Source organism: Hippoglossus stenolepis, chromosome 1, assembly GCF_022539355.2.
Source record: "Hippoglossus stenolepis isolate QCI-W04-F060 chromosome 1, HSTE1.2, whole genome shotgun sequence".
In the NCBI taxonomy this organism is placed as follows: Eukaryota; Metazoa; Chordata; class Actinopteri; order Pleuronectiformes; family Pleuronectidae; genus Hippoglossus; species Hippoglossus stenolepis.
In genome coordinates, this window is record NC_061483.1 from 28,920,812 (window position 1) to 28,936,271 (window position 15,460).

The 15,460-nt window shown below is 41.5% G+C and overlaps 1 protein-coding gene across 5 annotated transcripts in view; it reads right to left on the reverse strand.

Annotated features, from left to right (window-relative positions):
* znf536 (zinc finger protein 536) overlaps nucleotides 1–15,460 on the reverse strand; it is a 216,072-nt gene that overhangs the window by 165,287 nt on the left and 35,325 nt on the right. For 4 of the 5 annotated variants that reach the window (XM_035157635.2, XM_035157645.2, XM_035157660.2 and 1 more), the window contains exon 3: nucleotides 6,121–6,255. The gene's annotated coding sequence lies outside the window, so the exon portion shown is untranslated. Of the gene's footprint in view, nucleotides 1–5,361; nucleotides 5,657–6,120; nucleotides 6,256–15,460 lie in introns of those variants that run through there. The other variant, XM_035157653.2, reaches the window with a different exon arrangement.

Sequence of the window (15,460 nt, forward strand, 5' to 3'; positions counted from 1 at the left end):
GCATCATGAACCCATTAATGTGTGTGCAGTGGGCCACAGCCACCAACTGCGTCAGCCATGCACACCACTGCCGCTAATCATGTTGAAAATAAATAAGGTGTCAGAGTAGGTAATTCACGGCTGTATTAAAGTAGCACAGCCCAGATATAAGGTACATAAAACAAATTAAATATAGTATATTCTATTACAGAATATTTTTGGACAGCATTATTAATGAGCACGCTTCAAAGGTCTTCTTATTAGGTCACTGGCTGCATGTTTCACCTTCTATGCTTTTTGAGCCTTGGGAATTCAGATTCATCTGCGACTCTTAGCTCAAACGAATACAGAGAGAGCAGATGGGAGGAGGACCAGCTAAAAGTCAGTTTAGTGTCCAATTACATCAGAACTGTGAGACATGCGGGTTATATTCTCAAAAGAAAACAGAAATGGTTAATGGTAAATGGTAAATGGACTTCACTTATGCAACCCTTTCCTAGTCTTATCCACTACTCATAGCGCTTTACACTATGTGCCATGAACCCATTCACACTCACAGCACAACCAACAGGGGTTATTGGGGTTCAGTATCTTGCCCAAAGACACTTTGACATGCAGAGTGGAATCAAAGCACCGAGCTTCCTACGTTTCTCCAAATAAAAATCACTGTGAATATTGAAACAATAAGAGGGGAAAAATAAAGGCAAAACGGGTTAAGGCTCCGAAGTTGGTTTGACACAACAGAATTCAGACATTATACTGTAAAATGTACGATATGTCCAGAGGCTTTTTTTACTGCTGATTAAAACAATATACGTAGCGAAAGCCAGATCATCATAACTGCATGGAGCAACAGTTATATGCAATGCATGGAGCAAGATTCTTCCAGACTGTCATTTCAAAATCAGTGGTTATAGTAAATTTTTCCACAAATTACATTAAATTCTCTTTGACTAGCGTCTACATCCACATGAGAAGAGAGACCTAGGAGAATATCCCCACACTCATTCATTGCCTCCTGAATTACATAATTTTCCCCAGCTTAGACCTCTGTCCGACTTTAAAGTAGACATCAGTGTAACCAGTAAAATAAAAGGAAACGAAAAGCATTAGTATTCGCTGCATGTATGTGTGGCACATGTGTGCTATTTTTAAATAGGGATGCTGTGAAAGTGTGGAATTGGGGACAAGGCAGCCTTGCACCGGGCCGTGACACAGACTTATGTTAAACCTAATTAGATCATGATAATAGCTTTAGGGCCCCAGTGATCAATGCTAGAGGTCTGTGGAGATGAACTTTCCTTAAGTTTCATGCTGCACGCTGGTTGTACTCAAATTTTTCATACACACACACACACACACACACACACACACACACACACACACACACACACACACACACACTGAGAGTGGTTTAAAGGCACTGTTCTCTATGATCGCATTATTTTAAGTATGTGTCTACATATCCTCTGTCTGTTTTAATGGTTGCCTTTCTGGTGTTGGTATTGAGTGAATACAATATGGTTAGAGTGATGCAGTATATGGTCAGTGTTGGACTAAATCAAATTTCTTTAATAGCCTGCATCAGTGCTACATCCACCATCAGTTTGATGGATATGATTTAGAATTCCTTAATGTTCATAATTCATAAAGCCTATTCAGCAGTCTTATCCAAGCTCCCCCTGTAATGCAAAGCTGCACAGTGTCTCCACATCAGAAAAAAGACACTTGCTGATTGTGAGCTGCTTTCCATCAACAATATTATGGTGGAGTCTAGTTTACAGCTTAGAGACTCCTCGGATCTCTCTAAAAAGGAGACAAAGAGGATTCCTTCTGCTTCCATTACTATCTAATGTAATTAGTGTAATCTAATATTTCAACATGTCTGCATCTGCTAACATGCTAGTGAGCTAGCTTGTGATAAATCTTCATACTGGGAGCATTGGGAATCCCTGCACATACCAGTTGTGCCAGTACCATCCACTTCTCGGACCAAACCAGGCACAAGAAGCACTTTCAGTTAGCAAGACAGTAAAACTTGAGATGTGGGTTGATAAATAATATCTTATTGTGATTCTTTTAGTTCCCAAACTGTTCAGACTGGTATGCTTTTGCCTAAACTGTCTGGTGAAGACACAAAAAAAACATTCAATACACAAAGGCATAGTAAACCAACGACTACACAATTTTGTCGATCTGATATCCAGAGTTTTAAACCCTTTAAAGTTGCATTTCTTTTTCCATTCAGATGAGATTACACCTGCAGGGACAATCTAATGTTTTCACGATGAAAACATTAGATTTTAAGCCCAGTTTTTACAGTGGTAAGGAGTGGAGACCTTAGGATTGTTTCTCTTCTTTTAGAAGCAGTACAGGAGCTTCATAAAGAGCAGCCAGTTGTGTTGTTTTCCAGTTTCTAATTGGGTTGTGTCCTGACTACATCAATGTGGAGGGGTGCATCCGCAATAGATGCAGGTACTGCCACATTGGAAAAATTTCCCAGGCTAGATCACATCAAGGTACTTTGTTTAGCCAGTTGCCACCATGACCCAGACATTGGTAATTCTTAGAAAATAGAGAGATGGTTGACCATATTGGAAAAGAATTGGGCTCTAAAAGAAGGGTCTTTATAAACCCACCTTAGCTTAACCCTAGTGCAACCTGCGTGTGTATATGGATGCAGGACTTGAAGGTTTGTTTTGTTGCCATTGTTAAGCCCTCTGGTCTTCACCACTCAGGCCTCATCTCCAATAACACAATGGATTTCATTAACATGACTATTTGCCAGAGGTCAACTTGATTCATAATCTATTAGTGCTTGTGTCTTTTCAATACCTGGCCAGTTCCAGTTTGACATGCTACCCTGCCTGCTACCGACTGGTATGACGAGTGGTATCCCAAAAACTGCTCTGTGCAAATGGCACAGAATTTAGTAGTGGTGGTTATGATGAGGAAGGAACTCATCATATTGGATGTGGACAACACAGATTGAAATGCTTAAACAAATACAATTAAAGAACTGTCACCGCTACAGATAGATCTGTCTATCGATCAAACAACTGTCCTGACAAAGATGTACTGGATGATAGAATGACCCCCTGAAACCTTGCGAATAAAGCTTTAACATTCTTTAAGATGCAAACTCCCTGAAACATGAAGGCATCCCTCTGCTTTGTTTCGAATGGTGAGGTGTTAAACTTTCCACGGCGACATCTATCTCTCGCCACCACCTTGAGGGCATCTTTTAAGCAGAGAAATTTAGCCATTATGTGGCATTAACCTCATTAGAAAACACTCTTTAGCTGCTCCAAGATAAAATTGATTTACAGCTGCCATTTCCACCACTGCTCTCGATCAATGGTTAAACTATCCGTTTTATGGCCCTGTGCACACTCTCTGCTCTTTTCTCCAGTTTTCTTTAACTGCTCCTGCCCTCCCTTGTGCCAGGTATGTAATCTCACATGCTCAAATATGCGACTGACTACATTTTTTTTTGTAGAGTAGATGGACGCGAAAGGATCAGTGGCAAATTCCTTGAACCCATTAAGCACAAATTTGCTGTCTTAGTCTTTTCTAGATGTAAGAATTTCACAGCGGTCAGCTAAATTTGCGTGGGTGGTCTTAATTGAGGTTATATCTTGTATTTTTTTCTTTCCACTCTCACTAAGGCTGCTGTGGTTATTCACAATTTAGGAATGTGATGAGCTTAAGCAGCTGCAGATGCATGGATGTGTTTAAAAAACACATTTTTTTTTCCGTAGGGGGGCGTGGATATTGTGGACTGTAACAAAAGAATATGAGGTTAAACTGGTGTCAAGTAGTGACTGTCAGGATGGAAAAGTTGGAAACACTTTAAGAGAATCTTAAAGTGTGACGTGATATTTTAAGTAGATGAAATGAGGATTTATTCATTAAACACAGACACCTGAAGTCCCTCGAACTCTATTCAGCCATGGTCAGGTCTTGTTTTACTACCCCAGGTCTCAGGTCAGTGTTCAATATCCAAGTGGAATGGACTTGAGCATATGTGGTATCAGGTGTGTTATAAGGTGAGAGTGAGAACGAGAACGAGAAGTGTGAACTTCTAAATGGAGCTTTGCTCTGACAAGGAAACTGAAGCTGAGCTTATGTCTGGAAAATAAGTAGCCTATGAGATTTATTTATTTCAGGTTGGGTCTAAAATATTAAAACCATGAATACCTCTATAAATAGCAGGCTAGAAACATGTTGTCATAAAAAAAGAAAATGGGAATTTAATGACTAACATATTATCCATGATCACGTCTAGGTCATATCTGCGGGGAACATTGAGAAATTTGGAGTTTTTCATAGGAGGCTGTGAGGCTCTGAGTGCGCAGTGTGCAGGGGCCACTTTGCCTGTTACCACATAAAGCTGATGGTTCAAACTATGTACAGCTAAGCCAAGCAGAAAATCCACAATCCATGTCTGTGTGGTCAAATGTCAGCATATGACCGCCCACCTCTGACAGCTCAGGTTTATGTGGATGTTTAAGCAAAACACGCAACGCTGTATTTCTTTGACAAATCAATACAACCACCATTTCAGCTCTTCTTCCTCCCCTCTCTCCCTCTTTTGTGCACCCGCTCCTTTCTTATCTCCCTCTGTCTGGGAGAATTGATCCGCACGGATGGAATGATATCAACCGACGGATAGAGTGATACACCCTGCTCCCTCCTTCTTACACTCCTTTCAACCCACTTTTGACACATAAATAAAATATGTGGCCTTTTTGTTTCGATTCACCACGCCGTTAGTTCTGAGACAGGAATATGGTGCATGGGGCTCACATGGAGCCGCTGGTAGACAAGAGGGAGCTGAGAGTCGGCTGGTTGCCATCACTCACTGTTCACAGGCGCCCTCCAAAATCCCCTGAACTTTCCATCATAGGCATTTGTTAGAGTGACGCAGTCAGATTCTAAAGAATGGCATTAGAAAATAATGTGAGCACTAAATTATTCAGGCTTTTTTTTTTGCCATAATGCTTCACTTTACAACCACTCACAGCCGCACACACACAGACACATAGAGTATATATAGTAAAGATATATATATCATCCTCCCACTCATATATGAATTATGACAGATTCATTTAGTGTCAGTGTCCAAATTTGGCAAAGGAAAGGATGAGGGAAGAGTTCACTAACTCTGTCATGTTACTGAGTTAAGATGCCAAAGCAGCATCACACTAAATCCACACTTTAATATCAACTGAAATAAATCACTACCATGGCTACATGTATTAGGCCCTACTATTAACAGATGAATGCAAGATGTCCATCCACACCTTGGCTAGATATTCCTGATATGACTGTAGATGCATTTCCACAGCTGGATAAGAAATAGCTACCGGGTGAACTAACCTCGCGTCCTCGGAGCATGTCAGAGCATCAGGCCCGGGTCGCGCAGGCCTGCAGGGTTTCCACTTCAGTCTTGTCAAACAGACAAACGCTACGTTTCTAAGGCCCACACTTCTCCTCACACCTTCCTGGGCTTCAGCTGCACTTTTTGCACTCCCCTCCCGTATCTTAAGCCCTCAGACGTAGGTCAAGTCACACACTCTCATGCATACCTATATTACATAAGCTAGACCATACACAGCCTCTGGTCTGGGCACTGGAGAGAAGAATGACACAGGAGATAAGAGACAGCCAGCTTGGACTTTAAGATAGACAGAGTAACCCTACTACAAAGGATAACTGATGGGATTAAATAGGAATTATCTGTCGTTATGCCCATGCGGGCCCTGTACGTCTACATGTAGCAGACGTGGGTGTGTGTGTGTGTGTGTCTGTGCCCATGAATGTGTGCATCTGTGTGTGATTATGATGATCATCCTCATCATCATAGTGATCGTCATCATCACACCATACAGACAAAAGAAGGTGGATACCTGTAGCCAAGGCTTATGAGACAGTTCTCCTCTTTGTCCCAACTCACACTCTTTTCTCCCCAATTTTGTCTTCCTCCCCCCTCAGTTGAATTTTACCTAATCATGCAAGAGTGCCATCACAAATACCCAAATGAGTCCACTGTCATCATTTCCTTTGCTTCCCTCTCCACCCCGGGTCTCCTTCCCTCCAACCTCTATCATTCTCCTTTCCCCTCCTTCACCTCCTCACCTCCTCTTTTGTGGAAGCCCTGAGTCACCTCAGACTGTGGGTGGGTAGCTTCTTAGACAGCGTGACAGTGTGCTTAGCCCCGTTAAGCCAGCGACAGCTTCAGCTCCGCTTCTGGTCGACACTGATCAGGGAGCCCTGCGAGACGGTAACAGAGAGAGACAGAAAAAAAAGAAGATAAGGAAAATTGCTGAGTTCACCGCCACCACTATTCCCCTTCCTTCCCTCCCCCCATCCCTGCTTCCCGCACCCCCTCGTCTAGAAGGGGTTTCCCCCCTGGTAAAAGGAGGGGAAGGTAAATTGACTGATGTACTGCTGACTGCTCTGCAATAACCTCTGATTACCTCCAGCTCACTGCTCATTCTCCCTCTGCCCCCTGTTCACACACCAACTTTTTCTTCATTCTGAATTTTTTTTATATTTTGCCCATATTCCAATAACAATAGGCTCATATGACATGTAAAAACCAAACCACCACATAATTATTTAGAATAAAGAAGATGAGTGCTAATCCCTCACATATTTCTGTATGTGTCTTTCTGTGTCAGTAGTTTCTACTCAAGGCAGAAATCTTAAATAACAGGCCATAGTGTGAGTCAAAATAAACTGCAGTGCTTATTTGCATGTTTATGTTTGTTATTTTTTAATGAATGAACGTGCCACCCATTACATTGGTATGTGACAATAATGGAGCTCTAAGCTTCTGAACCATCATATGATAAATATATCTGCTGTTGCTGTATAATATGGCAAACATGAGGAATCCCAAATAAAATGTGCAAACTGTTTAGACTAATTCATTTGTGCAACTGAGTTTTAATGAAAAACACAATAAGTGAGAATTGACAAGTTCCAGTTTGAAGAGTATTTTAGTATCCATACATAAAAATCTGGTGATTTGCAGTAGGTCTTGATTGATAATTTATTTGACAGATTTTCTTATTATCTTTCAGCTGTAGACTCAGACAATTTATTATTTAGTGTAGGTAAATTTGAAAAAAAAAGGTGTTCTACAGTTAATATTTGCCAAAAGGTTCCTCTTGATTTGTGCATTGTGTGTATCATTATTTTTCCAACATCAAAACAATGATAAGCGACTCTTTTGTCAGGAGACCCTATACAGTGATCTTCCCCCTTCACTCCCACTAAGTTGTTTTAAACATCTGAACTCCCCTGCACATTAAGGCATTAGAGAAATGCCTTAATGCTCCTGCATAGATGTGCAGCTATATATTTCATGCAGTAGATATCCAGGTCATTAAACAACATTTTGACACCTCTGTTATTTACTACCCCAAGCGGTTTCCCACCTCGTTTAATCAGACTTTGCTAAAAGCCGCTGACTCAGAGAGAAACCTTCTTTTTCTCCCTCTCTGTTTATGTTTATCTCCTTAGCTCCATTCTTCCTTCTGCCCTTCTCCCCTTCACTTTGCTTACTTGCTCATATTTTCCAAAATGTCTGTTTCAAGTGTCTGGGGTTTCGAAGGGCTGAGCCACAGAATAATCACAAAAGAACAAACAAAGTGTAGTAAAACTGAGCCATGTTATCAAAAGGCAGAGAAGGTCTCCGCTATGTGCTGCAGCACCCAGATGCTGAGTGTAACTTGCATTATCGCAGCCGCCAGATGATGAACAAGAAATATTGTGATTCTGACGTGTTTTACCAAAGCAAGTATCATAACTGTGCATCTATCAGAGGGTGATATTTAAAACAGCCAAAGTGGTGTGCGCCATTTTTTGCCTTAGAAGTGGTTTACCTTCGATTTTCTCTGCTGGGAAGGGATCACTTGAGACATGAGGGGAAGGAAGATTGAAGGGAATAAGATGTGGCTCAATACAAGTTATATTTAATGGAAGGATGCTGGATGAAGGGATTCAAGATAAAAAAAAATGAGGGGAAAAAGCAGAGAGGCACGGAGAGGGTAGGGGGGGGATATAGATGTAAAGTGTTGGCAGCTGTGTTTGGTGTGGTCAGATTCTGGGGTCAGGTGCTGATGAACACACACACAAACAAGCGTTCACTCGGCACACATATATTAGCTGTCCCTTGCTAAATGGAAGTTGGATGTAATATTGCTCTTGTCACAACGGCCATCTGATGTCAATTTCACACAGTGGCGGGACCCTCCGCAAGCTGCTCTATACACCAGCCACCCTGGTACCATACAAAACCCCCACACATACAAAAGGTGTGCTGCAGCCACACAGTCATGTATAGTCTTGTGTAGTCCTTTTTTTTTCTATTCCCATGTCTCTGTCTACCCCTCCCTCGTCACAACACGCATGCACACACATACACACTCTGGGATAAGTCATGAGGAAATGGATGCCCATGTTTTGTGGGACCACCTGTTCATCCTGGATACAAGTCTAAGAACCCAGTAAGGGTTAACCCGCTTTGTGGGAGTGAGCCAGGACAGTGTGGGTCTGTGCACAACTTCATACATGCATGCATGCATATATGTGTGTTTGTGTGCGTGCGTGCGTGTGTGTGTGTGTGTGTCTGCACGCGTTGGCACCTCCCCGCCTGAAACGTGCCCCATGAGTGGCAGACTGGCTCAGGCTGTCCGGCTGGGAGGAAGCAGAGCCCACTGCTGGACCACCTCCCTGGCAACACACACGCGCACACACACACACACACACACACACACACACACACACACACACACACACACATACACACACACACACACACACCTAATCCTCGTCACATTCCATGGAGAGCATCTTTCCTCCCCATCACCCATTCCAAACCACCAACCTACAAACTACCTAGAAAAAAAGTGGATTAATTTGTAGTAAGGGGTGTTGACGCTTATATGAATAATTTTTGTTTACAAAATCAGTAATTTAAGACAATATTTACAACTAACGTTATTACTAAATCATTTTTATATCATCAATAAAAATATTAGCTAAATTTTTCAGTGAAATACATTTTTCAGTCCAAAGAATAAAACCGAATATAGGCACAAAGGTTTTGCAAACAATTGTGAAAATGAAATCATTTTTGGGCCACGGTAAACTACACATTTTTAAATGTCTAGAAAGAACATATATCTGCTTTTCTCAACGTCTTCGCTCTGTCAGTCAACAATGCAGCCACACACACCATGTTATACTCGACCACATGCTAACACTGACCTGTAGAACAAGCTTACACACACACGCACACATGCAAGCACACACACACACACACACACACACACACAAGCACACACAGCCACACAAACCACCGTGAATCATTGCACCTCTCATCATTCCCATAAGTGTCTGAAAATAAGGGAAGTGCCATCACTAATCCCCCCCACACACCCCAACAAATAATCACCTCCTAGGAGGCAACGAGATGGAGAAAAAAAAACAGCAATCTTGTCTTTCAAACAAAAAAAGGGAAAATATTTTAAGGGGCAATGAATTTCGTGGGGCTGAATAGGATGTTGGTACATGTTTTACTAAAGGAAATATAATGGCACACTATTATTAGATCACATTAATCACGAGTGTGCCAAAGGCAGTGACAGCCGCGCTGAAAAGGATTGAAAACGCTGGTAATGGATATAAATTACCCATTGTGTGATAAAAGGATTTTTTCTTCACTAAGAAGGTAAAAAGGAATAAAACACTGAGAGAGCCACTAACCGTTGTGTGTACATATTTGCATGTGTATATGTGTCGGTATGCGAGTGTCCTGCTGCCTGTGTGTGTAATGTGTAATAATACAGGGTTATCAGTGCAGGATTAAAATTTTAAGGGAATCAGATAGTGACAGTGAGGCCTTGTATTAAATGCACCGGCGACAGAAAAGAGGGAAGGATTAAAAACAGATTAAATTGGTTTGTAGTGACGGAGATGAAAGGAAGGAGGCAGAGAAGGGGGGAAGGAGAGTGTGTTTTGACAGAGGTCTGTCGGGCTTTTGGCACGGTGATAATGAGTCACATCTCCCATGCACTGTTATTTATTGCCGACTTGGCTCACAAACAAAAGATCAATAATTTTGAGCAAATCTAATGTTGTCCTCGCCACTAATGCGCTCGTCCATCACATCTGCCATCTCCACCAAGGAGATGGACTGATTCCCTGTTTATTTGGAGATCAAATGCAATTATATCTCATGTCTATAATAACAGAGGAAGCCCACCCCCTTACGTGAACGTGTGGCGCCTTGAATCAAGCCCTTGCATATGTATATATAGATGTAAAGACATGCACAAAGGTGTCACGCAAGTGTAAATGATAATATATGTATCAAATGGGCAATGGGTTGCTGCACCATTTTTCCACATCAATCTTCATTTCTTCCTCAGACCTCGCCTTTGAAATATGAAGTGTGTCAACGGCCCGTCCCCCAGCAACACAGGAGGCACACAAACATCCGTCAGAGCAACTCACCCGATGTTCACTAGTTAGCCCTGCAGCACAGAGAGATGAGAAGACAGCAGATCCTTCACTGACAACTAGCCCTGGGTGAGATACTTTCCAGCCACCTGAACTCAATCAGGCCCCAGTGGAGGCAGCATTTGGGTATTTCATTTCATCTCCATTCCCTTATTCACTTGAGGTACAATTTGATTTATCTCTCAATGCCACACGCAGGAATGTAAATCGGATTTGGAATCTAACGTCACTTTCGTTACAGCTATCTACATAGCAACCGCTTGTTTTGGTTCTTTTCAACCTGGTTGAGCGAGGCTCTGAGCAGTTACTGATATAAGGGCCATCACAAGTTCAATCTACTGCATTGATACATGATACACTCCCACTCACTTTACCAACTGGTGGCCATGTATGCAAATGGGACCTACTGTCCTTCGCAGACCAACAATAAGTGTGCCCCACGCCAATTTCCAGCACTATAACAGTAAAGACAGTGGCAGGTGTAAGGAACTAAGCTCCCTACCCTTCTCCCCGGGCGAGGTGTGAGGAGCAAAACAATGACCGACAAAGGTCACCTGGCCCACAGTGCCCCACCCGCTGAGGTGTTGACCTGCCGAATGCACCACTGAGGCAAGAGGAAGAAAAGCAGGGAGGAAGGAACTAAGAGGGGACAAGATAAGGAAAGATTAAGGACTAGACAGAGTCGCAAACAAGCAGAGCTTTAATGTGACTGAAGCAGCAGCCAAGAACGTGAACAACAGCCACCGAGAAAACCAGGAAACCTTCCTGGGTATTATATTATTGGTAATATGAAGAGACTAAGTGACACCATGAAGGAACTTCAGTCGATTCCCAATCTCACACTGCACTGCAAGAGCTGAAAGTAACAATTAATTTATTGCCACCAATCATCTGTGAATATCTTTGATTGATAAATGAACTGTTTCGTACATTTAAAAAAAACAAAATTTCAAAGAGCCCAATGTGACATTTATACTTTCATTGACTGCTTTGTTGGTATTGTGTTTCTAAATGTCCAGATCCATTTTTATGTGCCTCAAAAGATGTTAACAAATTTCAAATTGCTGCTTTTGTCCAACCAACAATCCAAAGATATTCAGTCAAAAATCATAGAAAATATCTGTAATTGTTTTCTTAGTGATTCAATCAATCATTTTAACAATGTCAGTGATGTTGTAATTTGTCAGGTGGTGAGCATTTCCAAAGCTTTATGACTCTTTTATCAAAGCCAGTTTTCTGTAAAGTACCAGAAAGGGAGATCCTGTGTGTCAGGTCGGGACCTTGGCAGGTGAAATAATAATGCCTTGACATAAGGCAGAGAGCGGGGGAACTCTCCAAGACACAATGCAACCCATGGCACCTCCCAAGTGCATCCAATTCTCTCTCTCGCTGTGTCTTTGTTCCCCACTGTTAACATACCCGTACACATCAGACTTCCTAGATGTTCGGAGCAGTGTCAGGGCAACATAAAGGTCACCATGCTTGGAGGCCATGCAGAAATTACCAACACTGTACTGACTTTACACTACAGATTCTTTGAAAATTTACATTTTTAAATGTAATCAGTAAATCATGCAGACAACCTCACCGGAAATTATTGTCAAGTGTTGTTTTCGCAGAGCGGGCCATGAAGGTATCAGAGAGGAGCTGTAAATAGACCCCAAATCCATGCAGGCATCGTCACCTCAACTGTTTATTCCCTCCCCCGTTCAATTGACATCCGTATATCAGCGGTAGAAATGCAAATATACTTGAGACAAACGTGGTGTTAATGAATCAGGTCTCTGGAACAAGAGTGACACAAGCAGACATAATAACAGGTCAACTTCTCTGATTCACTCAGAGTCGCGTGAAAAGATGTCGTAGTGGATGCCAAGTCATCGATATGACACACGCTCATTTTGATCTGTCTGTTGAAATGTATTTCACGCCTACAGAGAAAACGTGTCAGAGCTGTGAAAGTTAGGTGTATCTTAGCTGAATATGTATTAATTCACTAGTATCACTATAATGGCCACCCTCAGCATCGTCGTAATCATCGCCGCCACTGACAGCATCACTATCATCATCAACACCGTCATCTGCAATCATCAAGCCCATCACAAGCCTTTTTCCCCCCATTTTCCAAAGAACGTGACATGGGCAGTCAGTGGATGGTGATGAGGTGGTGTTAGGATACATTCACACCAAGCAAGTCTGCAGCAGTTTTGTTGAGCTCTCAAGCAGGAAGAACTTCAGATCTTTAACATAATTGAGATAACCTAATGTCAGCAGAATTCTGTTAGATATAAAGAGAGTTCAATCATGTCATTATTGGTTTAGCTGTATGAAACGTCCCACTAAACTCTAAAAGTTTTGAAAGGGTATCTTCAAAATATTGGGCAGCAATACATTGTAAAGCGGAAAACCTAAGATATTCAAAATAACATAGAATTTGGGGTAAAATTGACCTGAAAAACAACATTAATTGATGCTTGTCATTGAAACACTTGCATTAACCAATATTGCACCTGAATGGATAAATTCAAACCCAGCGCCTGTGAAATACTGCACTAAAAAGCACACTGGTGCAACAGGTAAATCATTATCATGCTATGTTAAGGTCTACACCACCTTGTTTAACAGTGTTCAGGAGCTCAGAGGTGGTCAAGCACTGCCCTGTGAAAATGGAATATGAAGCCGTGATTGTTGGCGTCATCATCATCTCAACGCATCAAACGTTTCCTTCGGCTGGGTGATTGGTGCAGGGAACAGTTGTCAAGTACAGTGTGTTCTCATTGGATGGTTTACTAGAGTGATGATCTAATAAAAAAAAGATTACAAGACTAAACCTCGTAAAGGCAAAATCTATCAATGTAAAGGAGGTAACACCAAAGCAGCATCAGCCCTGGACGGACTGATAGATAGGGCTCAACACTGACAAACACTAGAGAAAAACTAAATCAAGGTTATCATGGCCTGGTATGGTTCAGTGCCACTACCGCATATTTTATATGCGTCTTCACTATGACTCAGGTTAAGAAAACTATTTGCAGTTATGAGAGTACCCTCATACCCGCTGCATCTGCCACACGATCACAGCATCTCTCGCAAAGTTCAAACCCATTTATACATTTTGCTTCACTGTCAATAAAAATGTTGTGTTATAACAATTACTGTATCCAGTGTGATGACTGATCTTGAACGACATTGACGGCTTCTTTCATTGGGCAACACAGGAAATATTGATTCCTTGATCACCTATATGTAAAAATCCACTTCATTTTAATTGTCATTATTATCATTTATTACTTTATCTATATATGTATGTGTGTGTTTCCCTTTGTGGCAAGGTGTAGGGTGCGGAGATCTTTTTGACATGTTAAAAACCAACTTGAGACTGACATCAGCCGGCGCTGCTATCGGTGCAGCCCTATCTCACTGAGCAGACAGGCTAGACTGACACTGCAACAGCAGCCTTTGGTTCCCTTCACCTAACGCTCCCCTCATAGCCCAAATATCGCCTGTGGGATTTCACCACACTAAAGAGTCATGTCAAAGATCTCTACAGTGCGTGACGTCTCCCTCAGCCACTGCTGTCATGTTCCCCTCTGCTTCTTACTTCCATTTCCCCCCGACCCCCACTTTTTTTCTCTTTCCAAGCCTCTTTTGACTCTGGTTTGAGCAGAAGACTTTCTCCCTGAGCATTTTGACTTGTCATATTTTTAAACACACATATCAAAGCTGGGAGTAAAGGGGTGGAGGGGTAAGACAGATGTTTCTCTTATGCCTTCCTACTCGAGTACAAAGAAGCTTTGGAAAAGAAAAGAGAGAGAGGAGTGAAATGCATTCAGAGAGATCTTTTTGCAATCCAGATCCTTTCTCCCGACGACTGGCAATACATCATTTGTATTGATGCAATATTAAATTTCAATATCGCATGTCAAAAGGTACAAAATGATAGATCATAGCCTAAGTAAATGCATTATTAAAGGCATACGCTGGCTGCGCCGACTTCTCTTACAATCAGCTGTGTCAGAAGAGTACAGTTGGTGATACTGGCAGCATTTCAAAGCTTTGTCGTTTTTCCTTCTAGCTGCATCCCAGCTTTCTTAATCTAGCTTTCTGTCACTTATTAATGTTCCAGAGGAACGAAAAACCACAGATCTTTCCCTCCCAATAATCAGAGGCTTAACTCACATCCTTTTATTTCTGCAGAAGAATTATTTTAAAAAATAAATGAATAAAGTCATAATTAAATATTGAATATTGAACAGAAGATAAGAGAAATGTGTTCAGCTCTGTTAGATATGTTAAGAGCACAGAAGGAGAGCAAAGCCGTGGCTGAGGCAGCGACTCATTCTGTGCGGTATGATTTATGTGCTCTTTATGTGCTCTGCAACCCTGTAAGTTTATCTCTATATTCCCTGCCTGATAGAGTGACTCCTTGGTTGTCTCTGTGCCTCATCACAATAACACTGTGTGCCAAACTTAATGGTTGATTCTATTTTATTACTTGGGTCAAAAGGTTTGATCTTTGACCCCTCAACAAGTTGTTGTTTATGAGAAAAGAGGAGGTAACAGATGAAAACAAGAGGAAAAAGGATGCTTCAAGCAGTACCCACTTGTGTACACCAGCCTTAAGATGACATAACCATCTTAAGGCTAAGATGATTTATTTCTTTTTTATCATGAACGCTGATGCTCTTAAAAAGGTTTTTGATGTATAACGAGTGGTGAGATTAAATTAGAAAATAAGAAAATAAAACAAGCACAAATAAATGTTGATTAATTCGATGATTCGGACAAATTGTCTTGTCATCATCCTCTGTCACTCATCCTCACCGTCATACACTCTGATAAACCGTATGTCTGATACAGAAATGATAACAGAATGACATTCACTATATAATAAATAAGGTTTAAGCCAAATATTTTAAAATGACTAATATTATTTCCAGATATT